Below are 25,502 nucleotides of genomic sequence, written 5' to 3' on the forward strand. Positions count from 1 at the left end.
TCTTAGCCAAGGTGCCTCAGAAAGTTCATAGGCAAATATTTGTCCCTATATGCCATCTCAGACTTGAACTACAGTTCATCTTTCAGTATGAGTTCTAAGAGATTCAATTCCTATTAATTTACCTTTAAGAATCTCAAACTTGCCAACTCAAGTTTGATGAAAAATCACTGATAATAAAATATCTAATAGCTTTTATCTAGATTAGAAGGATTTTACCAACCAAAGGATAGCAGCATATTACATAAACTACATAATCTCAGTGGGGATCTGACCAAATGAGATAAGAAGAAATTTGTAGAAAAAAATTGATAAGGAATTCGAAGAGGCAAAAAGACTGGCACAATATCTTTCTGTCACACTACCCTCTTCCTTGTAATGTCTTCAGCTGTGTGGAATTATATCCCTTAACTTTCAAATGTAAGATACTCAGGTTGACAATGCCAAGCCCTTGACAAACTTCTACTGGATGCAACTCTTAAAGGATATCTAATGTCCTTAGCAATCTCAGCCTGGGAATCTGAGCACAACAGTGACTACCATCACAGCTAGTGTGACATCCACTCCTGGAAACAGTGGGGCAATGCATTTTTTTTTCAGAATCAGCAAAGCTACACAGAAAACTTTTGAAGTATCACTGAAACATAATGCAAGTTCATTTCATTGAAAATTAGCTGATCTTTCTAGTTAAACTTTTCAGCTTTTTCAGTCTGGAAAAAAATATGGCTCAGGAAAACAACTACCCAGCTGTTTTTGCTGATATATAGAAGTACTAGGAGATAGTTGCAACTGCATTCTCCAGGAATTCCTCGCTACTACTTTAAGAAGACTCCTTAAAAATACTTTAATTCATGAATGATGTCACTTTCATTTATATATATATTATATATATGAATATATATATTCCTACATAAGCTTGCTTAGAATATATATCTGTTTTCACAATACTTACAGGTACTTTATAGGAATCTAGATATATGCATTAACCTTCAGTTACTGCAATCTAAATTGCAGCTATTCAAAGCTAATGAAAGCAAGGAAAACTTTTATTGTGTTGTCATAGTTTTCCATAGGTACTCCATATCAAGATATCGTGCAACAAACTGTGAGAGTTGGGATGGCTGCCGGGAGATGCAGTTCCTGATGCTACTGGTTCCCAGCATCTCTGGTTGTTCCCACATGGTTTCAAAAAAAATATGGAATACTTTGTTAATTTGCTTGTCATCCTTGCACAGGTGCCATGCTAATCTTCTCTGTGTTGTTCCAACATGGAATGCTTCATGACATATGTTCCTTTCAATCTTGCTTAATACAGTACATTGTAAAAGTTAGGATGGAGCTAAAATGATTGAACCTTTTGTCTACAAGTGGCTCCACAAACTCCTGTATAGAGAATAAACTTGAAAACAAAAGGCTTTCAGAAAAAAATTGGTTGTGTCATATTCAGGTTGATTAGACTTTCAGTCTATATCTTAGTACCGTCTCCTTTTCTTATGAAAAAGGAAAAGACTTTGTAATATACTCTATAAACTTCATTTGAAACCAAAAGGGAAAAGACTGAAGAAGCCTGACATGACAAAAATTTCTTAAAAAAAAAAAAAAAAAAGCATGGAAACTTCTAAATAAATAAATGTAAATAAATGTATAGGTAAAATATGCAAGTAGAAAAAGATAGATTGATCACTGTGAAATTATTTATTCCAACACTGCACAAAAAATAAGAGCTGCCTTCAAATTTGACTAAAGTTTGTAATAACCTTGTTTGTATAAATAAAAGTCATCAAGATTCAGTGCACATCTATGCAGGGCAACCAGTCCAAACCTCTAAATGACCTTTTGGTTTTTATTAAACCTTCTGCAAATTCTTCTAGAAAGGGCGTTCAGGACTATACCCATTAAGACAAATCATTTCTCTAGCACTTACTGTTAGGACAGTGAAAGCTAGAGATCACAACATCACACAAACAGAAGTGATTCCTCACATCATAGCTAACAGAGCTAAGCTCTTCTCTATGAACTACTTATGCTAAAATTTTGGGATTATTCTGCAGAGCTCATAAAGGCACAATAAATGTTAAAGAAAATTTTAGGCTGGGATTTAAGTGGGGAAAAATACTACAACCTATATTTGTTTGACAAAGTATTGATTAGGAATAATTTGATTCAATCTGACACTTTCCCTGACACCTTGATATTAATAATCATATCCATTTTTTCATAAAAGCAATAATTTCTCCAAGACTGAATCTAATTTTTCTGTCTGTTGTATGATGACTCAAGACTTCTCCATTTTATAAACGCTGTAATAAGTGCAACTGTGCTTGGAGGCCACATAACACCCGTCTACAATAAAGGGAAATATACCAGAAGATTGAATCTGAACTATCAAATTTTCACAGGTACTATATAGCACACCTATTACATTTTCCCACTACATCTTCAAACTAGCTTCTCTTTCAAACACACTTCTCCAACTGTTTAATTAGCAATCAGATAAATATAATTACTAAGCTATTTAGATGGGAACCTGCAGGGGATGCTAGAATTTTAAAAAACCTCTTTAGTAATCACTTTCAAAAGAAAAAAACTTTCTTCTGGAAAAAAATAAAATAAAATAAAAAATAAAAATAAAAAAAAAATCTTTCAAATACCTCTCTTCTTCCTTCAGAAGCACCTATGTATGTGCACTGCAGAATTTGAGGACCTGCTAACTTTTCCATTATAAGACCCATTTTGGGGTTCCTCTATCTTCTGAGCATCTGAACCAGCTCACCTTAAGTTGAAATAACTTGGAAGGTTTCAGCTCAAAGGAATTTCACTTCCTCAGAGAACATAGAACAGGTAAAAAGTTACTTTTATAGACAAAGTATTTTTCTTCTTTGTTTTTCTTTCTATTCTATGATTCAAAACCCCTCTTACATTGTTTCTTTTCAAAGGTGACATCTTACCACCCCATAGCACAAAGGAACTCAATATTTTATGTCCTATTTGCAAAAAGAAAAGTGGCTGTGTAGCAAGGTATATGCCTTGAAATTCAATAGTTCTTTGTGAGCAGTATCTGTTCCCTTGCACATTTGAATGTACAGAAGGGCCATGGGGAACCATGTGGTTTGTGCCACCTGTAGCACAGGAATGGGTGACATTGAAGCCATTATCTTAACACAATGTTTTTCAAGCAGAGACCAAGATGAATGGGTACTGTAGGTATTCTAACTGTCCATTGCATAATAGCTTCTACAACAGAGGCTGTTTTTTAGGGATTTTTTGTTTGTGTATGTGCACTTTTAGTTGGGTTTTCATTTGTTTATTTCCTTTTTCCAAGTATTAAGTAACAAGAAAATATTTCTGTGAGGATGCACTTCTATAGTGAAACGGTGATACATGCAGCGTGATTCTGCTGGTAACAGTTTAAACTTCCTTCTGATTTGTTCCAGTTCAGATAAGCCTGGAATCATGGAATCATAGAGTCATGAGGTTGGAAAGGACCTAATAGATCATCTAGTCCTCCCACTACCATTGCTACCACAAGCCACTAAGCCATATCTTGTACTTCTTAATCCACATGCCTCCTGAGCACTGCCAGGGATGGCGACTCCACCACCTCACTGAGCAGGCTATTCCAGTGCCTGACCACTCTCTGACAGAAAAAGTTTTTCCTTATGTATAATCTAGATCTCGTCTGGTACAGCTTGGGGCCATTTCCTCAGGTCCTGTTTGTTGCCTGGGAGAAGAGGCCAAATCCCTTCTCATCACAACCTCCCTTCAGGAAGTTGTAGAGTGCAATGAGGTCTCCCCTGAGCCCCCTCTTCTCCAGACTAAAAAATCCCAGCTCCCTGAGCCGCTCCTCTTAAGACTTGTGCTCCAGAACCCTCGCCAGTATTGTTGCCCTTCTCTGGACATGTTCCAGGGACTCGATGTCTTTCCTGTAGTGAGGATCCCAAAACTGAACATAATACTTCAGGTGTTGCCTCACCAGTGCTGAGTACAGGGGAATGATTACCTCTCTGCTCCTGTTGGCCACACTATTTTTAACGCAGTCCAGGAATCTGAAGTACTTTTGTTAATCCTAGGAGGTTCTCTCTCTATAAATGCTGTTCATGTTTCAGTTATTTTTCTTCTGCTTCAACAAAATTCTGTCAAATTTCATTTTTTCTCCACTTTTGATTCTCTACTGTGTATTTATGACCTTCCTCATATTTGGAAAGTACCATTTAATTCACCAACAGAGGAAGAACAAGTCACAAAGAGATTCCTAAAATGACTAAGTACGTGATCCCTAAGAGAAGGAAAGATAACATCATGGATCCTAATTTGCCTCTGCTGAATGACTAGGACTGATCCACAAAAGAGGACTTGGAGTGCAGTGGAAGATAATGGAAAACATATTAATCATGATAGCTTAATTGAAATGAGAAGCTTTTTAAGAGAATTACTCTAAACAAGGAGGTCACAGTAATATGCAAGCAGTTTAGCCCAGCATGGACAACACTCAGATAAATCTTTTGCTGTAAATCAGAATCATTCACTGTTACCTCTCAAGCACTAGTACTTAGTGTTACAGTTCAAATGTGTAGTTAACATTCCTTTAACACTGAAAGTTTTGGAGCCTGTATTAATACATGCACACTGTGATACTATTATGTGGCTGTTCATCTTACAATTGAATCAGGGTTCTGTCTTTGTCAGGTAATGTTAAAGAAAATTATTAAAAAATAAATGCTATTTAGTGCTACTTTTTCTTCTGCAAATTGCAGTTCTCCTATGAGGCATTCATATTACATGTAATTTAAACTTTTAGCTGGTTTTTAAGGAGACAATAATTGTGACAGTTACTCTAGTTAGTTTTCTACACTAGTTCTTGAACTCTTTAAGGAGAACACAGTACTTAAACAAGCTGATATTCCTAGTAATTAAGAACTGTGGGGAATGAGAGATTTACATGTTACTTGCAGCTTAATAAATTATATCAAAGCAACTGAATGCTGGCAAATGCAGACACTCTGGCAAATGCAAGGTTTGACTCACCTTAAACCTCCATGAAAGAAAACAACACACACACACACACACAAAGAAAAACAAACAAACAAACAAAAAAACAAACAAACAAAAACTAATTTGGCTGCAGTCTTTGTCCAATATATAGAAAGCTGCAACCCTCTTAAGGTACAGATTGGGTGTTTCACACTTTGATGTGACTATGTACTTCCTACAGATATGAGCACTAGGGAACCAAGACCAGAACTTTCTCTTCATTTCAAAATAAATAAGTAGAACTGATTGAGTTTGTACCTTTGAAAATTAAGAGCTGATGAAGAAGAGGGTTGGAATTGGAAACTAGTGACAGATAAGAAAGTAAGATATGGTAATTTCCATATTTTGTCTCTTGAGAGCATGTCAGAAGAAATATATTCACAGACCACATGCAGATGTTCTCATCATTTTAGGCATTCTGCACAACTATGTAAAAGGGATTAACATAACAGAAGTAAACAGGAATTTTCTTAGTTCTTTCAAAGATATAGCAGAAAGCAAGAGAAGAATCTTTCTCCTAATTAGAAAGAAAAAAAATAAAAATAAATAAAGAGCAAATGCTAGACTGGAAAAACTGAAAGAGTAAAAAGCTGAAAGCAAAGACCTTCTATTGGTCTCAGTCGAATTTAGGATGAAGGGATGTATGTAATAGATATTCTCAGAGATGAGAAGAGCCCAGTTTTTCACTCAAGGGATTGAGATTTTTTTCTGTGACTAGGAGAAGTATTCATGGCATTATCATTGTAAAGACATAAGTTACATTTTCAAAATTTCTTTTCTTTTCAGTCTTAGATAAAGAAAGGACTTTTTTACTTCTGCATATGGCTGATATTTGTTCTTTAATGAAATTATCATTTCCAAGGATCTATGGAACTCCTCTATATTTCAACCTATTCTGAACACAATAGCCAAGTATCTAGAATTTAAAAATATCTCCATACTGCATCCTAGAATAACTTTCATTATTCAGAAGTATATTTTCAAAAAATAATTCCATGTGTTCTTTGCTCATTTGAGATAATTTGGAATCATACTACAATTATAACAGACATGTCCAAATGTTGTTTACTGATTTTCATGCTGTCTGTAAGCAGAGAATGTAGTTTTTCTTTCAAACTCCAAAAAATACCTGTCTTGAAAATATGTCAGCATGTGTGACTTCAACTTCCCTGAGTCATTCTGGGCATGGTAACATATCCAAACTCATCCTGCAAAAGGAAAAATGAGATCTCCTGCTTACTCAATTCCTTGGCTTTCTAAGATATGCTGTTCACATATATTGTTTACAGTGGTATGAAGTTCTTCACTTATGGTTCATGGAGTCTGAAAATGAGACTGAACAACAGAATTGCTCATCCTCATTCTCATTCCTTCACTGCATACAATAGAATAGTTCTATAAAGTTCTAAGTTTTTCCAAAGAGCAGAGATGCCCCCCATTCCACCTGCTTTACATTCACAAAGCTTCTAGAAGCTTTTACTCTTTTTAGAGTAGTGGAAGGACAGTTCCTTAACAGCTTTGAAGATTTGGGCCCTACATCACATTACATTTTAATTAACTGTATGATCTTCTCTTTTCCTAAAGACTTCTTAAAATCCTTGATTTTCATCCATAGCACCATATATCATCATAATTCAAGGGCTTGTTATTACAGTTTAAAGCTTATTTCACTAACTTGTGTCCGTGAAAGTTATTGTAATCAATGGAGTACCTCTGAAATCATGTTTAAACATTTATTAGAGACTTACTTATATATAAAACTCAAAACCATCTGGATATGATGTGGAACACAGGTATACTTACCTTTTCTTTACAATTCCAGTTACTTACTGTAAAAGGCATCCATCCTGTTGATGAGGCCATAGATAATCTAATATTTCCTGCACTAGCATGTTAAGCTGCTCAGACAATATTAATGCTATACATATTTTTAAGGATTTTTTTTCTTGTGTTTGACTTCAGTTTTCAAATATTGATTATAGTTTTATACAATTTTTATATGAGGTTTCATTGGGGTTTTTATGTGTTTTGGTGGTTTTATTATTGGTGGGCATTTTGGTGTTGCTGTTTTTTCTTTCATATGTCTCTAAAAGTCATTTTTTTACCTTGTAAGCAAGTTGCTTTTTGGGCAGTTTTTATTAAGTGAATTTGATTGAAGCCTTCAGACTTTTGCATGCAGACTATTTCTTCCCAACGATCATTCTTGCATGCTTCTCCAAATCTATTCAGTTTCCATTTTATCTTGGAAGATCTGGGCATCAGAGCATTTTGTAATTCAAAGGCATTAATCCATGCATAGAAATGCAGCTAGTTGGTATTGCTTAGCCTGTGTTCATATACCTTGTTTTCTAAGGTCTTTTTTTGCTATCGCAAGAAAATCTTTCAAAATGGATTCCTCAAAACAGGTTCTTAAATCCATCCCTACTGGTTTAGTTTGGCTATAGCTGAGACCACTTCAGTACGATCTCTGTGTTCTGGAATGCTTTATTTAGTATGTATATCTTGACTAATGATTTAGTATGTATATCTTGACTAATGATTGCTTGCTTTTCAGCATTTCTTCTTTGACTAATATACTGCTGAATGGTATAACAGTCTCCTTCAGAGCAGTGATTTCAAAGGAGTTGTCATGTCATATAAAATGAAATTTTAATATTTCCAAATGTTCCTGAACATACATTACTGATGTTTGATAGATTATTTAGGCAGACTCCAGTGAGAGAAAGCAAAATTCAGTGCATTACCACGGTTCTATCAGCTAAAATGGACAATCTCATTTCAGTGTTGAGAACCTTAATACTTCTTAAAGTCCCAGATCACATAAAAACCCATGGCTAAGTAAATAGACGTGTAGAGATATGGAAAATAGTCCTGGTATCTAATTAGTCCTTTTTAATAGACTTTTTTTTTTTTTTTTCTTTTTCTACAGAACTTTCCATATTTTGCAGTGTGCAAAGATTTCAGCTTCTCAAGGAAACTTGAATGAAATCTGAGCAAGTTCTCTTCCTTTATCACAAGGGAACACTAGCTCAGCTAGCCTCAGACAGCCAGATTGCAGAAACTGTTTAAAGCCATCAGCCTCAACGGCTTGCAGAACAGAGAGCCAGGGCTGCCCATGTTGAGAAGCAAGCATGCCAAATCAGCCAACAGGCTCAAAAGGGAAACTGCACTGTTCTGTGCCATTTGTAGCTGAATGCCATATGTCCCAGAAGAGCACCAAGAAATGAAATCTATACAGAGAGAGGAGACTGTTTGTGTACAAGTAACTCCTTGTAAAGTTTCAGCACAAAACTGGTAGTATAGGGTATTCAGGGAGTCAGGGAGCCTGCTCACACCTTCAGGAGCTGAGTTTGTAAGGCATTTGTCCCAACAGAGAACAGGGACATTTTTAAGAAGTAATTGGGAGTAGGGGGGAGGAAATATGCTGAAATTCCCTGTCATTCACCTCTTATATGCATTTTATGGAATGAGTCTGTCTGTTCAGTCTTCATAAAAGTGGTGAGCAGTGCCATGAAACACTTATTATTTGCCCTCTTCTTCTCTCAGCAAGTGATTTTCCAGGTTCCAGGGTCAGCATGTCATGAAATCCCTTGCCATACCAAGGGTCACAAAGCCACAAAGGGGTCAAAATACTTACCCTTCTACCTTTAAAAGTATTCATCTTACAGTTTGCCTAGACCTTGCTAGATTGATAGAACTGAGTTCTTCCTCACAGGGAGATGTGTATGCCTTTATTTGTGTCTGATTTTTTTTCAGTATTTCTGGGCTTATTAAGATCTTTACTTGGACACATCAGAAAGAAGACAAACATTTAAAAGTAAATTTTTACTTTCATCACAGACTTTCTGCTTCAATTTTATTGAGAGACTTGCGGCCCCATAGCTGCATACACATAAGGACTTTTGACCTCTGTCCTTCCTCTTAACTGTATTAAAAGGCAAAAAGCTTTTACTTTTCTTCCCATGAGAAAGATTTTCTTCCCTTTGAAGACACTCCATCAAGATAAAAATTTCTTACATCAATAGTTCAAAATACTTTTACATCAACATACTTCATTTAGTTTTTATGCCATTCTGAATGGAGTAAGGATGGAACAGTCTAAAGCTGATTTTAATAAATTAAATAATATCAATTCTATGCTGTTTAAGCTTCTACACATTCCACTTGGTATAGATTAACTGCAGGCTAATAGACTCTTCAATGAAACCCTTCAAAAAAGAACACAGATATGAATTTTACAATGAGAAACTTGATATATACACCAAAGCAAATAAAAGAGATGTTATCTGTAAAGTGAAAGCAATTTGCACAAAGATTACAGTAATGAAAAAGAAGTCCTTTCACATTTGTTAGAGTTAGGGTACTATGGTTAGGTTAGGCTGTGGTTGGACTTGATGATCTTCAAGGTCTTTTCCAACCTGGGTGACTCTATGATTCTATGATTCTGTGACTGCAACCTGATAATTCTATCCATGCTTAAGGATAGCCTTAACACTAAGATCCCAGACTTCCTGGCAAGGTAAATATCTCCTATATAAAAACTGAAGAGAGATATTTACGTTTCTTTTTAAGCAAGGTATAGCATAAAGAATATACCTGATGGGTCAAATTCCATTTTCTATTGTCATCTGCTTCTATGCAGAAAATCTCTTAAGGAGAGAAAATGGTGGGGGAAAAAAAGAGAAAAAAGAAGAAAAAAAAAAAAGGTTTTTTGTACCTAACAAGACAGTATAAAACAGAAGAAATTTCCTTACACTCAGAATTCATATTTCAGGAAATATAATTCCTGGGTAGTATTAGCTGAGATTTAGGGGATGGAAAGGAAATCTTTCTGTAAGGGCCAATAGTGGCAAAGTCATGCCAAAATGGTAGAAGTTAATTTCCTCATTAGTACAGCAGTGAGTATCCCCACCTGTCACTTGGGAGACCAGGGTTTGATTTCCCATCAAATTTTTTGCACATTCTTATCTCCATACAAGAGGGATGTGGATTTGATGAGTGGACCCATCAAATGGATAAGGAATTGGATGAAAGGCCTCAGACAGAGGGTGTGATTAATGGTTCTATGTCCAGGTGGAAGCTGGTAATGACAGGTGTCCTTCAGTGGTCTGTCTTGGGACCAGTGCTCTTTAACATCTTTACCAGTGACACTGATGATGGAATTGAATGCACTCTCAGGAAGTTTGCTGATGACACCAAGCTGAGTGGTGTGATTGACACAGTGGAAGAAAAGGATGCCATTCAGAGGGACCTCGGTAGACTTGAATGGTGGGCCTGGGTGAATGTAATGAGAGAGACAGCAAAGTGCAAGGTTTTGCACTTGGATGGGGGAATCCCAGGTATATATACAGACTGGAAGGTATAGTCTTTGCGAGTAGTCCTGCAGGGAAGGACCTGGGGGTCCTGGTGGGTGAAAGACTTATCATGAGCCATCAGTGTGCTCTTGCAGCTTTGAAAGCAAGTGGTATCCTGGGCTCCATTACAAGAGAGATGGCCAGCAGGGACAGGGAAGTGATTGTCCCTCTCTACTCTGCCCTTGTGATGCCCAATCTGGAGTACTGTGTCCGGGTCTAGAGCCCCAGTACAAAAAAGACAAACAAAGTCCAGAGGAGGGACACAAAGATGACCAGAGGGATTGAGCACCTCCTCTGCCAAGACAGGCTGAGGGAGATGGACTTGCTCAGCCTGGAGAAGAGAAGGTTGTGGGGTCACCTAACTGCTTTTAGGTAGCCGAGGGGAGTCAACTCTTTGAAAGGATAGATAACAGCAGGACAAGGGGAAATGGTTTTAAGTTGAAGTAGGGAAGATTTAGGTTGGATGTCAGGGAGAAGTTCTTTACTTGGCTGTGGATGACCCATTCCTAGAGGTGTTCAAGGCCAGTTTGCATGGGGCCCTTGGCAACCGTGTCTAGTAGTAAATGTGGAGGTTGGTGGCCCTGCCTGTGGCTGGGGATGTGGGAGGTTGGAGATTCATGATCCTTGAGATCATTTCCAACACAGGCCATTCTGTGATTCTGTGAAGTTCAGGACCTAACCCACAGCCTGGCCAGCATTTCTGCTACCACTGAGGTTTGATTCTGATCTCCAGCTCCTTTGTGTCCTTCTTCAAACACTCCGTTTCCTAAAACAAATTATCTCAGAGTTTTTAGAAGGTCAGATTTACATAGTAGTTTGTCTTAATAACCACATTTCCATCTGTACTTGTGTTCATAAACTGCACATTGAGCCTTTTTAAAATAGCATTTATTTTGAAGTTGGTATAAAGCAATAACTGAGGGTGTTTTACCCCCTGACCACTGTAACAGAGACAGTTTATTTATTGTGTTCTATCAGTGCTTTCTGTACTAAGCAAAGTTATTGCAACTTTAATAGGTAGTCAAGCTGGAGACCACTTTCTATAGTTGTGAAAAAAAAAAAAAAAAAAAGTAAAATTAAATCCTTACAAGGGCAGCTCACTCAGAGATGTTTTTTACTACTCAACAGTGACACCTTTTGATACTCAGCAGAATATTGCTGATAACCTTTAAGATAATTTAATGCAGTCTGCAGGACAGAGTTCTGTAGTTAGTGCAGTGTATCCCAAAGGAAATGGTATTTTGTTCTTGGTTTGTTCAAGAAAAAGTAGCTCAGCATCTAACATATTGTTCCAATATGAGAGACTCAGGAAATGAAAAAGTTTATAGGGGAACAGCACTGAACATTTAATCTGTATCTTCAGATAATGCTAGTATTTTTATATAGGCTTTTATCATGAAATTGGAAAGTTTTAAAATTGTCACAGAAGAAAAAGTACTAAAAAAAGACATTTTATCAGCTTTGAACATTTCCTCTGAAATGCTAATACTTTGAGCATGAATGTTGAAATTGATATCTCCCCTGAAATTTTTGCATTCATTGAAATGCTAGGTTTGTCAGAATGTTTTATTAGCAAATTTTTCAGATGCATAGTTTCTACAAAGGACCATACCCAAATGTCAGTAAAGAATCTGACTACTTGTATATTCATTTAAACAGAGTTTGCAACAACCACAATCCCATTTATTAACTGTTCAAAGTGATACTATACTGCTAATGAGAATTAAGGTTTGAAAAAGTCCAAAGAAGTGGAAGAATGAACTAAAAGGAAACTTTAACAAGAATTCTTCATCCAGCAGGATATGGAGCATGGCCTACCTTTCTGGTAGCTAGGTTAGCTGGCTATGAGACTGTGCTTGGAACACAGCCATAAAGAGTTTAAATAATCTTGTTTTCTGGGCCAAATAGTGAGTGTTAGAACAAGAATTTTTGGCTCACATCTATCTCTATAACAGATGTTGATTGGCTAGTTGAAATTTGTTCATGCGTTTTATGAGTGAGTGCATCCTTTTGCCAGTTCAACAGAAGCAATTGTGAGAAATCCAAATACATACATATCTTCTGGAGCTCTAGCTATATTCTGCTTGTGGTACAAGTTCATTAGTGAAAAAGCTGTAAATCAACTGGAAATACTTGGCATTTAAGTATCCTCCACTGGCAGCAATTAGCATTAAAGAATAACAAGATGTATGAAGAAAATCCCTGGGGACCATACCATAAGTAGCAGATATGTGAACAAAGAGTTAAATCCTAGTTAATTCATTCTCAAGGCACTCTAATTACTTAGTTGCGAGGGTGTTTAATAAATGAGTGCCAATAATAGATCGTAAATTGGAAGGCTTATTTCAAAAACAACAAAAACTGCCCACAGAGACAGTAACACAGTAGAAGAAAAAGAGCTAGCCTACAGGGAAGAAAATTTGAAAGCCTGTAGGGAAGATTTAGGAGCAACAGTGTCTTAAAGGGCATAGTTTTATGCGTGCCATTATCTTATAACTGGGGCCTTGAACAGTGCCTACTCATAAAATGTTGATACTCCATTGTTTGTCAGAAATCGGCTGTTACTTTTGTTTTCTAGTAGAGAAGTGCTTGATGCTAAAAGTCTAAGATGCATACTATGCCTGCAAACCATAACAAAGCCCTGCTGAACAGGCTTTGCAATATACCTTAGGGGAAAAAAAAAAAAAAAAAAAAAGGCATATCAGATATGGAAAAAACAAAACCCTAGAGCTGAGACACATGAGTGAAAAGGCTTCTTATTTCTGGGCAGTGAAACTCACCAATTTAACAGTGACAGGGTTATTCAATGAAATATTTAGAGAAAGGCTTTCTTAAAAAATCTTTTGGCCTCACACTTCAGATATATACACACGGGGACATCTGAGAAGAGCCAGGAATATTTTAATACTGATTTTTGGAAACATATCTTAACACCCTCTCTATTTCCAGAAGCCTTTATAAAGAATTAAGAGGAAAACAGCTTTTAATTTTCTAAGTTAAATTCTTTATCTGAAAGTGGATGCATTCCATTCCTCTGTGGCTTAAATGGGATCACTTTCATATAACATACCGTTCCTGAGTAAAGACTCAGATTGATCTTTTGATTATAGTTAAATTTTATTTTTGAGCTGATTTTATCCAGTGAATATACACACATGCAAACTCATAGCCACAGAATACAGACACACCCACCTGCTAACCCAAATATAAGATCAGAAGAGATTAGGGTTGCATTTATTTTGTGTTTTGGCTTCTCGTTATTAATCATAAAAGCACAGGCTCATGAGTATAAAACAATTTACCAATATTTCAAAATATTTCTTTGAACTTGCAAATATAATGACATATCAGCTGAGACTTCTGGTGGGTTTTGTACTCCCTAACTTCCGACAGCAAAAAGTCAAGCAGCCTGAGCTAGCCATCAGGGCTTCATTCATAACTGGCAGAGAGACAAGCAGCCAGGCAGAAGGAAGGGCACATCTAGAAAGACTTTCCCTTCTCTATTAGTCCTCAGATAAGATAGATCTGCATAGCTATGTCTATCTCCCTCTTTTGACTCACAGAAACCTATGTAACTAGTTATAACTGTCTTTTAGGTGGTTACAGCTATGTACAAGGAATTTCCAGACTAAAAAATGTCTCCCTTATTAATTTTGTTACTTTATATAATCAAATTCCTATTCTTCATTATATGCACAAATAATTTGTGAGAGTCACACACAGGAACCACATCTCTTTCTTTCATCTCTAAGTGAAATCTGTGACAGCAGGTGAGATAAAATGAGCTGTGGGATTTCTTGCTTTATGAGGTTTCCATTGCTATGGATTTACCATAAGAGTGATGTCACTCCCTGTTTCTTTGCTAAGATACAACAATTTAACAAGATAAAACATCTGCTGTCCCTTCAAAATCAATAACACACTTTTAAATAAATTACATTGAAGTCAACTGCTAGTTTTGAAACTTAAAAAGTAAATTTTTATCCTAGAAATCCATAATTACCAAAAGGACATTTTAAAAAGTGAAATCCACTTTTTTCTTGTTTTTAAAGAGGTCTTGAATCTATGGATTCAACCACCTTGTTACTGATGAACAAGAGATAAAATAATAATATTAATACATTTTTCCTGAAATCTTTAAAGTTTTATAAATTGCCCATGGAGGTTTGTGAAGCAAGGTCACTCTGTCTCTTTTCATTCTTTTAATTATCTAGTTCCAGCCTGATACACTAGCCTTACTAATTGGATTAAGAGAAATGCCTTATCAGTGAAGTTAGAAAAGAAACTATGAAAAGGGTTTTAGAGACTGCTGTAAATCAAAGAGGAACTGAACAGAAGGAAAGCCAATCAACTCTACCCCTCTGAGATGTAAGTCTACAGGAAAAGCAAAGCTTCATTGCATGGATGTTTAAGTGGCCAGCAGGTAGTTACACATGTCATTGACCTCTCCCTGATAGATTCTTCTGCAAGGGGAGCCAAACATAGCCTCACAGCTGCCCGCAGTTTCTTGGGGATGGGAAGATTTCAAGCACTAATGTGTGCTTTGGGGATTGTGAGTGTCAAATATAGCACTATTTGCCTCCATTCCTATACCTCCAAGAGTCTTGTATATGCTTTCTGAAGTCTCACTGAGGGTTTAATTGTCCTGTCTGTAGTTTAGCATTTTCATGCACGTTTGATAGATGCAAAGCACATGATGAATTCTTAAACTCTGTCAATCTCTATTTAGTAGCATAAGAAATGTGCATATCCGTACTAATTCTGACTTTGATTTTTCATCCTTCTCCTTTCCCAGCAGCCTTGAATGTTCTCCACAATTATCGTTGATATTTCTCCTTTAAGTAATGTCTTGTCACTCAAATAGCATTTTCCTTCCACATCAGATCATCCATTCTGACATTGGATGCTCATGGTAAACCATTTGTCTTCTATCCATACCTACTTTCTACAAGAAACTTACTTGTTCATCACTTCTTCCATTTCCCCATGTCTTAATGAATTGCTACACTTCTTCAATTTCCCTGTGTCTTAAGGACTAGCTCCAATATATGTCAATATATATTTCTCATTCTTCTGCCTCAAGATTATTTTTGCCAGTGCTCAAAGGCCATGGATAACCAGAAACAGTCTCAGTTTTTCATACTCTGCATTTAATCTGTGGTAACAAGAAGTTTCCACATACAAATAAACAAACAAACAAACAAACAAAAAAACCTTGTATGACAAGCAACCCAACATCCTTAAAGTAGTAGGAGCTTAAACACACACTGTTATAGAAATGCTTGACCATTTTCCACCAAGATATTACAAGAGAAATCCCATTACATCAACCAGATTTCAGAATTGATACAGAGAAAAAGATTATTCAGGCTTCCAGAGAACATGCAATGGTTTTGTGGGAGAAAAGGCATCATTCTTCCTTCTATGTCAAGAAAAATAAAACTACAATTTCATATGTATAACAGTTACATGGTTTTGTTCGAGAAACATGAAACTTACAATTGGAATGATTTTAATTGCTAAAATTCCCACTGCATTGTGCACAAAAGTAGTGTACTAGTGTACTAGCAAAATGCCTGAAGGGAGATCATATTCCATTTCCCTGAAATTTCTTCTATGCTTTTGTTTAGCTAACTTTCTTCTCGCGTCGCACTATTTTGTGGCATAGCACATTGCATTTCATTGATGGTATTTCATAGTACATGCTAGGCATTACATCCAATTATTCCTAGCCTCTCCCACATCCATTTTTTAAAGAAAATTAAAAGGGAAAAAGCATTACGAGGAAGAAAATGTTTATGTTATACATTTAGATACATGGCTGTTACATTTGCCCTCTGTATGGGTATGAAAGAATTAACACTGTCAGTGTTTGCATGTTCTCCAGTGCCAGAAACATCACCTCGTGAAACCTTTATCATGATAAGGTGATATATTTAAAAATCATTAGGTAAAAAGTAACAAGTTCCATAGCAGACACTGGTACCAAAATGGCTAAATTATTTAAATTCGCTCTTTAAGATACTGTTGACTAAGGTCAATAAGCACTGTACAAACAAATGAAGGCACAAACTGGAGACAAATTCTGACAAGCAGTTTTTGTGCAACCGTTTGCACTGGAGAGTAAGAGATGAGGACATGAGCAGTAAATATTTTATTCACAATGCTTCTCAGGTTTGCCAGTATCTCTTATTATATTTTGTTATCCCTTGGCGTAGAAGAAGCAAGTGTCATTGAACAAAATATTTTAAAATGGAACATATTTTGAGCTCTGGGAAAAATAATGAAACAAAGTGAATTTTGGAGATGGCATTATCACCTCTCTCTTAGTGTTTGTCTCCATCTGAAGAAGCTACTCAATGAAATGGAAATTTCTCCTAGTGGAGATGCATCTTATGCTAGAAAAATGTCTTTTATCCTGGCTATGCACATACAAGTTGAAGTTGTAAATATAATTGGCTATATTGCTGGTTTTCTTAGTATAAAAATGGCACAAAAATCTAATCCACTAACTGGCACAGCCATAATGACAACAATGCTAACAAAGATGTGACTTTAATCTCCACTGTGATAATATTATAATGGTTTCTTTTTCAGCTGCTCACGGAATCTTTAGAGATTTGAAGTTTGCGTGCAATTAATCCATATCACTATCATGAGAAAGCTTCTGTTTGTCAAAAGCATATGTTTGTAACGTGTTCTATGTCACAATTAGCAACCAGGAGCTCAATTTCTCACATAAAACACACTTTTACACTTTCAGGAACATTACTGGTAAAGTACACACTTAATATGCACCGCATAAAGAGTGTCAGCTTCACATTCAGCTATGCACACTACATGCCTAAAGATAAGAGAATAGAATCCTATACTTTGTAACTGAATCAGAGATTTCAATATAAGTTTTATTCAATAGAATATATATATATATAATTATTTTTTTCCCAGAAAATTAAGTCTTCCTTTAGCAGATACTCTAGCAGTTATCTAGATAGTTCACTGATTTTTCCATTTACTTTATCACCATCTACAAATAAAATTTTTTAAAGCTGAAATTTAAGATTTTATATCTCCTTGTATCTATTCAGCTGGTTTTGGCTTGTGATAAAAGTTTAGTGAAGCCAAATTGAATGAAAGAAAAAAGGCACCAGATTCTATCAGATCAAGATTGATATGATTCTTAAACTGCTTGGTGATAATTAGTCATGAGTGAATCTTAAAAAATATGTTCCGATCAAAATGGAAAAGCTAGAAAGTGGATGTTTATCTGAATGAAACCACTATTTTCTGTTGTTGATCTAGAAATGAAATTTAGATATTCCTTCATCTCCTTTGAGTTTCATTTGGCCTTAACTTCAGAGTTTTACAGAATTTCAGCGCTTTTAATCCCTGTAATGAGGAGGGAAATGCTTAGCAGGTTTATTTTTAGTTTTGGGCAAAGGTTGAGAACACTTTTCCCATTCAGTCTTAAAAACAGAAATTCAAATTCAATAGCAGAACAGTGACAATATCTTTCAGGCTGAGTCTCTCAGTTCCCTGGAGGAGACGATATCCCCCCTCTATTACAGTAGCCAGGAAGAACGAACAGAGTTTTCAGTAATAAATATAGACACAGAGACGTCTGGTTCCTTTTCTGCCTCAGAAGCTATCAAGAAAATTTAATCAGGCTTTTCTTTTACAGTCAATCCACAGATTATTTTAATACTTTCACATTCTGTATTGAAGTTCTGTCACCCTTGTCAGTTTTGGTTTTTTTTTGTTTTTTGGTTTTGTTTTTTTTTTGCCTGATGGCTGCATGCAGTCATTGCTAAACAATTTGTTGAAGTGTTATATTTTTAGAGAGGTCTGTTCACTTACCATCTAATGGTAATGCCATTTTACAGGGGTCATAAGGAAAGAACTTATTCATGATGAGAAAAAATCAAATGAAAGGCAAGACATAATCATGTTTCCATTTCATCCCCTCTACCTTCTTCTCCCTTTGTAGGCAGAGAAAAAATAACATACACCAAGCAGAATTTTACCTTATATAGAGCTTGTCTGGTGTATTCTTCCCCACACTAAATTATGTAGTGTTTCTGCAGAAAGGGTGTACAAGAGCTGAATGTAAATCAGGCAAAATACAAATATTATGGAACTAAAAGGCATCCACTTCTCTCTAAAGCTGTGCTGGTATAGGGCATACTAGTATGCCCACATCACAAGTTCCCAAGTCTACTACAGTATCTCAGATATCTGTACCTGATAACAAGGAATTTAAAATAGCTGTGTAACCTTCATGCAAAAAAAAAAAAAAAAAAATAAAAACCAAACCAAACCAAAACAAAACACTATCAGAAATCTGAGTGATTGTGGCAAACAAAAAGGGTAATATTGTGCTGCTAGAAAGAAGATTAATGTATTAAAATGAAAGGAAAATCTTTAATGTAAATTTCAACCCTTTGATTTTCTGAGTAGCTTTTACATACATGGCAAGATAGCAATCTGCATGGTCTGCTCTAGACAGGGAGGGAGGGAAAGAAATCTCCTGTCTTTCTGAACTGCAAAATAAATAGCTGCAGCAAAACAGAAACCTACTACATAAAAATTTTCAACACATTTGACAGATTTTTAACTTTAGCTCCTGTCTTCTTTTCTATGAGCCTTTTTCACTGCTCCCTTGTTAATCACGTGCTTGTTAAAACACAAATCATTTGTTGATCTAATTGCCAGTTTTTACACACTGTAATGACTACTAACGCCAGTCTTTACTATCACTAAGTTGATACACAATTCTTGCTTTACAGCATTTTACACAAAATAAGGCAAACTACAAATCAAAGTTAGAAAATCCTCTGATTTTTCCACATCACATGCCTATTGTAGATATTTTAAAAAATATGCTAAAGTAATCTTTCAAGTAAAAGTAACCTTCCATGAACTTTGAATTGGTAGTTATTTATGGAGCTTGGAAGAAACAGCATTAAAATTAAATTGTGTTTGGTTGATTGATCTTCTTTACATTGCACACTCAGTACAACAGCCTTCTCACTGGGAGATAGGTAAAAGGGAGTGAAACAAAAGTATAAAGCAGAGTCCTTGCTAACATATGTAAGGCTTTTCTACACTTTCGTTATGTAAACTCTACTGCAAGCTCACACAAATGCTACATAAATTCTTGAGGAGTGAATCACTGGCCTTTGCAAAAATCATGATTCTTAATGCTTTTACTTCTTTCTGCTACTTTGATTAAATGGCTATTGTAAAAAAGCACTCAGTCTACTTTCTCAGGTTACCTACAAACAAAAACTGTTTCTTCTTTTTCATGGGAGAGCTGTGAAATGGAGTGAGCACCTTTCCATGACTTTTACTGAAAACTGACCCTTGTGCTTTTTTTTGAGCAAATCTCTACTTGCAGGCGCATTGAACCATCTTGTTAACTCTAGTCTGACAGACCCAAGGTTTGTAAGAGCAAAATACATTCAAACATTCCCAATGCAAATCTTATAACAGTAAAGAATCAAAGAGGTTTCTGTCAGCTCTTCAAAGTAAAAAAAAAAAAAAAAAAAAGGTAATGGTCCTGGTGAATGTAGGCATATTTGCCTGCCTAATCCATTGATGATGAATGCCACTTAAAATATTCTTCTCTCTAATTTTGTTTAGCACCTGGAACAAGGTATTCAAATTCTATCCTCAGTTGGGAAGTTGTAAATATACAACATTTGCACTTAGCCTCTAAGTTAAGGCCAAGGCTTTCTAGACTTACCCATGTAACTTCAATATTTAACTTGGTTCCTGGGATGCATAAAACAGGAGGTTACTGGCATCAATGAAACTGAAAGAAAAAGTGGGTATCTCCAAGGTCAGTCCCACCAACTTACTATGTTTCTCGCTTACATATATTTAAATTGCCTGCATTTTTAGTATCCACAGTAATTATGGCCCACATTCCTAAGGTTGACAGAATTGCAAACATTTGATGCAGAGAGAGCTAAATATAGTCTAAAATTAAAGATTTTATTCCATATATTTGAAGAAAATATTTATGAAATTAACACAGATCGAAGACAAAAATTCTCAGGGTTTTGTAAGAAAGCAATTGTTCTCCTATTCATACTCACTCCAGGGATATTTGTGTGTGAGATAGATCCAGTGGTTTTTGATATATCTATCACACCAGGAGCAGTGATCCATATAACCAGTTATTCCTGTACCTTTACTGACATGGTGAATCATGTAAGGTTTTTTTTTCTTCAGATGATAATTTCATTGCTGCTTTATTTTGTGCATTTATTTCTTTATTGTTTCCCTTAACTGAACCTTGTGCGGTATGCATTCATTAATGTTAGGTAATGAGGTAGAGATTCAGGCTTATAAAGAGGAATTAACACAGACAAAATTGCAACTGTATTATGGTACTTCCATCTGTTTTACTTTAACAGAATATTAAAGCATTCTCATCTCAATTAAGTATGATGGTCAAAATAATTGTAAAATCTTTCCTTCTCATCCAGACATTGTAATAAATAAAGATATCATTACTTTTTTCAGACTCAATAACACTTAGTGTAAGACATTTACTTCAGTTCAACTTTTATAGCCTTGTTTTTATTACTTATTTGATAAATATCACAGTCAAAATAGAATAAATGGAATAGTCTCATTATGTCAGCTAGGGCCAAGGCAGTGTTGTTTGAAGCAGGACTGAAAATATCATTTTCACTTATGAGACTTTTCTATGCAGTGAAATCTTCTTAGTAAAACTCAGTCTTAAAAGTTGAAACTACATGTATGTTTATGGATTAACAAAGGGTTTGGGAAGCCAATAAAAATTTTCCTTTCATTAAATTCAAAGTTATTCCATCAAGTTTTGCTATTTATATTTTTTATTGTTAAATCATATCTTAAAAGACAAACAAATTTGGAAACTAGATGTCTTGTAAAACTATATAATAGAAATGTTGGAATACTTTGATTTTTTTTTTGATTTTTTTTTTTTAATGCATGTTTACTGATGGATAACTTTTCAATATGATAGTTTTCTTCTTTAAAAATATACTTCCAAAGAATCATCACCTTCGTTCAAAAATGTTTCCAAAAGCAGTTCATTGCCAAATTAATTTTAGAGATCAAAATTGCACCATCCATCCTTAGTAGTTATTTCCCATATGATAAAAACAATGAGCTTGTACTACTTCTTCATTCTTAATATGTTACATTTTATTTTTCTTCTGTATGAATCTCAGAAGTATTATCTGCCTTTATATTTTATTTAGGAAGAACTAGCTCTCTAGTGAAGAAATTTTCTGCATTAGGCCTATGTATTATCTGATTTGCTCTGGCAACTCTAAAAGATTTGCAATATATAAAACAAGTAAACCACTTTGTTTTGATGAACTGTTCCTATACCATACAATTCTTTCATATTTTTTTCTTTATATCTTTTCAACAAGAATGTATCAATAAAGTCTTATACTTTGGATTCTGTGAAAAAGGAAGAAGGTAACTAACATCACACAAGTTTTGATGTTTAATTAAGATATAACTAGGAATGAGGAAATCATTTTCTTTCTAACTCTACTGCTTTTGTGTAAATGCTGAAATATCAGTGTATCATCTGAATTCTGTTGTCATGCCCCTAAACATTTGTGGCATCCCTGAGGAACTGCCCAGAGGAATACCTTTTCCCCACTTTACAAAGGTGTTAGGGAATCACTCACACTGAAGGAGGATTCTAAGACTTCTAAATGGGAAAGATAAACTACTGATAACTATGGGAGGCCTTGCAAACCCTTGTCAATTACATTTAGGAGATCTGAAGCAAAAATATGTTTCAATAATGCTGCAGACTAACATAGCTTCAAACCTCAATTGTTTTCTGTAGCTATTACTTAAATATTTAAATATTTATCAACTGCAATGCAATTGAGTCCAACCATTTGAAGATTTTCACAAGGAAGAGGGACAGTCACAGAGATGGTGTTTTTCTTCAAAAGAATAGAATCATAGAATAGAATAATGCAATGGCCTGGGTTGAAAAGGACTACAATGATCACTCAGGTTCAATCTCCTGCTACATGCAAGGCCGCCAACCACGAGACCTGGCTGTCCAAAAACACATCCAGCCTTGCCTTGAATGCTTCCAGGGATGGGGCACCCATAACCAGCTTGGGCAACCTGTTCCAGTGCATCACCATTTTCTGAGTGAAAAACTTCCTCCTAATATCCAACCTAAACCTCCCCTGTCTCAGTTTAAAACCATTCCGCTTGTCCTATCACTATCCTCCCTCGTGAACAGCCATTCCCCCTCTTGTTTATACACTCACTTCAAATATGGGGAAGGCAACAATGAGATCTTCCCACAGCCTTCTCCAAGTTAAACAAGGCCAGTTCCCTCAAACTTTCCTCATAGGAGAGGTGTTCCAGCCCTCTGATCATCTTAGTGGCCCTCCTCTGGACCTGCTCCAAGAGCTCCACATCCTTCCAGTTCTGGGGGCCCCAGGCCTGGTCACAGTACTGCAGATGGGACCTTAAAAAACCAAGTACAGGAGACAATCACCTCCCTCTCCCTGCTGGCCACCCCTTTTTTAATGCAGCCCAGAACACAGTTGGTCTTTTGGACTGCAAACGCGAACTGCTGATTCACGGCCAGCTCCTTGTCTACCAGGACCCCCGGGGCCTGTTCTGTAGGGCTGCTCTCAAGGAGATCTTCCCCCAGTTTGTACAAATACCTGGGATTTCCCCAATTCAAGTTCAGCACCCTGTACTTGGCCTTATTGAACCTCATTAGATTTTCATGAGCCCACTTCTCCATCCTGTCCAAGTCCTTCTGGATGTACTGATTGCACTGCTCAGCTTGGTGTCATCTGCAAACTTGCTAAGGGTGCACTCAATGCCATCATCTATGTCACTGATGAAGATGTTGAAGAGCAGTGGTCCTAGGACTGACGCCTGAGGGACATCGCTTGTGACTGCCCTTCATCCTGACACATTAATAACAACCCTTTGGCTACATCCAGCCAGATGAATCCTAATCCATCGAACAGTCCATCCTTCAAATCCATGCCCTCTCCAATTTAGAAAGAGGGATGTGGTGAGGGACCATCACATATTCCACTAAGGCATGGTCACTACAGCCCGGTTTGCCTCCAGTCTTAACATCTCTAATGCTCTCGTCTGCACTGGTGAGCACCAGGTACAGTAAGGCTTCACCTCAGGTTGGTCCATCTATTACTTGGACCAGGAAGTTATCCTCAACAGACTCCCTGCTTTCCTGGAAGTGTCTGAATATCTGCCTGTTGATGGAATATAGTGAATGAATCCTTTGATTCGCTTTGCTTGCACACACAACTTTTGCTTTGCTTAGTCTTTGTCTCAACCCATGAGTTCTTGCATATTGATTCTCTTTTCCATCCCATCTGGGAAGCATGAGCAAGTGCCTATGTGGTAGTAAGCTGCCAGCCAGAGTTAAACCACAATACAAAAATACTTAATTAGGAGGTAATTCCTGCTCTTTTCCAAAGCATTTCCAACTCTTGTAATGAAAGAGAATCCACAGATCTTTACTTTTCTGAATTATTCTGCATTTCTTCATAAAATCTAAAATCAATAATCATTTAAAAAGGATGGCAATGAAAATGTTAACAGACTGCTACTTTGCTGGTTCCTGTACTCCCCTGTAGATGACCCTTTCAGAACTAATGGCAAAATTCCATTTCTATTAAATAAAAGATGCAATGAGGTTGAAGTTTTAGAAGACTTGAAGTAAAAACTCAGAATCTATGTAACAAAAAACCCATCCTCCCCACTTGGAGATGCTGTTTATAAATAAATAAATGAACAAACAACTCTTAATCTTATTTTCAAGACTTTGCATCAGGCTCTAGAGACAAACCAGGCAGCTTTCCAAAAGAATTTTTACAGTCAGCACATAGAAAGCAGTCTATCAGTAACAAATGGGGAAAAAGCAAATTCAGCTAAATTGAAACAGCCCTTGGAAAAAGGAAGACAACAGTGATGGTTAAAAGAAGTGGGCATATTGTGACCTTATTCTACTGTCAAAAATTATTAATCAAACACAAGAAATTAACCTGGTTACAAAAAAACAAACAAAAAAGCGACAACAGCAACAAAAAAAGAAATTATATTGTAAATAAATACTTCAATCTATCTGCACCTGGGCTGCTGGAAGCACAGTCAGTGAGGATAGTTATTTTCTTTCCCAGCAGTCCCTGTATTGTCAAATCAGCACTTTTTCAAAGAAATCATTGCTGGGGTCTGCGAAAGAAAAGAGTACCGCAGTGGGCAGTCAGTACTAAAATGCTGTCATTTTCAAAATGTCTAAGGCTACCAGGAAGCCAAGGAAAAAACTGACTTATCTGAGGTCACTGAAAGTCTTAAGAGGCATAAGATGTGTCCTGTTAGATGACAGTACTCAGGAGTGTCTGAGGAAGCTTTTTAGAGCTCCTTCCCCTTCTGAAAGCTATACTTTTTTGATAAATCACACTTCACTTAGATGAAGTTTCTCAAGAATTATCCATCTATTGAGAAAAGGTTACAGTCTTCATATTGCAAATGGAAGAAACTCCAGGATTTCTAAAGCTCGGATCATTTTTTATTTTTTTTTTAACAGGGAAGAATGCATCAAAATCTTTATTCTTCTGGTTATATACTCTTATTCATTTCTCTTCAACCCTAGTGCTGTCACATGCAATCATATGCAAATTAAGGCTAACAGATGAAACAGTATAGGATATTGAATATAAAATCTTATATCCAGCAGAATAGTTTTCATTCTTACAGAAAACAGGAAGAATTTCTACTTATTTAACTAAAAATATCTCATTAACTTCCTAAAAACTCTACATACTTATATGCCCCATGGTCCTTCCATCTCTGTCATTCATATAGGAGGATATGTTGGCAATCACCGCTGTCCCTTAGCCCATCATTTAGGCTTTTATTTCATAAAAACCAAGTAATGAGGTACACGGGGCTCTCACCTTCTCTTAGACACTATTGGTCAGACATAGCTAAATATGAGCTTGCATCTGGACTGACAAAGACTAACCAGGTATTTCACATTCAGATTCTGTGAGTGTGTTATTAAACAACTCTCCTGCCTAAATGCAAATGCTCCCC

General features: G+C 36.2%; 1 pseudogene; it reads right to left on the reverse strand.

Annotated features, from left to right (window-relative positions):
• Positions 1-1,187: 1,187 nt before the first annotated feature.
• On the reverse strand, positions 1,188-1,288 carry LOC116653279 (U6 spliceosomal RNA; annotated as a pseudogene).
• Between the last annotated feature and the right edge of the window lie 24,214 nt (positions 1,289-25,502).

Source organism: Coturnix japonica, chromosome 3, assembly GCF_054131305.1.
Source record: "Coturnix japonica strain WE chromosome 3, WE-NBRP24, whole genome shotgun sequence".
Classification (NCBI taxonomy): domain Eukaryota; kingdom Metazoa; phylum Chordata; class Aves; order Galliformes; family Phasianidae; genus Coturnix; species Coturnix japonica.